The sequence below is a fragment of the Lupinus angustifolius genome, unplaced genomic scaffold (genome assembly GCF_001865875.1).
Source record: "Lupinus angustifolius cultivar Tanjil unplaced genomic scaffold, LupAngTanjil_v1.0 Scaffold_61_1, whole genome shotgun sequence".
Taxonomy (NCBI): Eukaryota; Viridiplantae; Streptophyta; class Magnoliopsida; order Fabales; family Fabaceae; genus Lupinus; species Lupinus angustifolius.
This window is the reverse complement of record NW_017723019.1, coordinates 525,776-526,094: the sequence shown is the minus strand read 5'-3', so window position 1 is coordinate 526,094 and position 319 is coordinate 525,776.

Genomic DNA, 319 nt, shown 5'->3' with positions numbered 1-319 from the left:
AATTTGAACTAGTAAAGTATGATGATTTATTTTCTTTATAAATAGAGTAGTGTCGACCTTCCCTTTGGTAAAACCTTTTTCTATCAGAAAAGTTGTTAAACTATCGTACCACGCTCGTGGAGCTTGCTTTATACCATAGATGGCTTTCTTTAACTTGTAGACATGAGAAGGATGTTTGTAATCTTCAAAACCAGGAGATTGTTCTACAAACACTTCTTCTTGAATGTAGCCGTGGAGAAAAGCGCTCTTGACATCCATTTGATATAACTGAAAATTAAGAGAACAAGCATATGCAAGTAATAGCCTAATAGCTTCAAGT